Genomic DNA, 1,146 nt, shown 5'->3' with positions numbered 1-1,146 from the left:
GTTTGTTTGCTTGTTTGCTTCAGAGGAAATGAAAAGTAAAAAAGGGAAGAAAAAAGAGAGGGGTGGTTGTGTCCGTCGGTCTGTGTGCGCGCTTCAGTGGAAGGCAGCCTACTTCTTCTGGAATGCGGCCACCTCAGCGCGCTGGGCGTGCACCTTCTGGGTGTGCTTCTTGGAGTGGTCACGCTGGCGCAGCGCACGGCGGTTCGAGGCGATGAGGCGCAGGTACTCACGGCGCTCAGCGGCAGACGCGCGCACCTTGGCGATGGCGTCCTTGGCCTTCTTGGCACGGCGGGACTTGACCCTTGGCGTGATCAGACGCTGGATCTTCGGGGCCTTCAGCCGGTCCTTCTTGCCGCTCTTCACGACGCGGCGGCGAACAACGTACTTGCGCACATCTTCGGTGCGGGACAGGTTGAAGAGCTTGCGGATCTTGCTCGCGCGCTTCGGGCCCAGACGGCGGGGAGCCGTGGTGTCCGTCACACCCTCGATCGGCTGGTCACCGACCTTGGAGATGGTCACGTTCACCAGCGCAATGTCGCTCGCGAGCACGCAGCCGCGAACGTTCTTGCGGCGGCGCTCACCCTGGTAGCCGCGGAAGGTGTTGAAGCCGATTGCACCGCGCTTCACCAGCAGCGACACACGGCTGGAGGCGAGCACGCCAGGGACCATCGGGAAACCATCCTTGTCCGAGCCACCGCGCAGCCGGAAGATGTAGCCCTTGAACTCGCTGCCAAAGATGGCGCCGTCCACCTCGTTGCCGAGGCGATAGTCCTGCAGCTGCACGCGGCGGAGCACCTCGTCCGAGATCTCGAACTGCTTCACCGTCCCGTTGCGGGGGTACGCGATGTTGAGCTTCATCTTTCTCTAACCGTTATCGAAGTCACTCTGCGGTGAGATGAGAAGAGCAGGAGAGAGACAGAGAGGTGGGAAAAGAAAAGGGAAGAGGAGGTGAAGGAGGCACTCATGTGTCCGTCATGGCGGGTGCTCGTGTGGGGGTGTGCGAAAGGGCTCGGAGACGTGTCGCCCACGCCTTCCTCGCAAGGCGCCTGCTCGCTTCGGAGCATGCGCCTGCTAGAAACCAAACACCACAAGAGCATACAAAAAAAAAAGGGAGTTGCCCCGTGTCACGGCTGAACGCGAACGCGC

This window comes from Leishmania donovani, chromosome 35 (assembly GCF_000227135.1).
Source record: "Leishmania donovani BPK282A1 complete genome, chromosome 35".
In the NCBI taxonomy this organism is placed as follows: Eukaryota; Euglenozoa; class Kinetoplastea; order Trypanosomatida; family Trypanosomatidae; genus Leishmania; species Leishmania donovani.
This window is presented reverse-complemented; position numbering follows the sequence as displayed.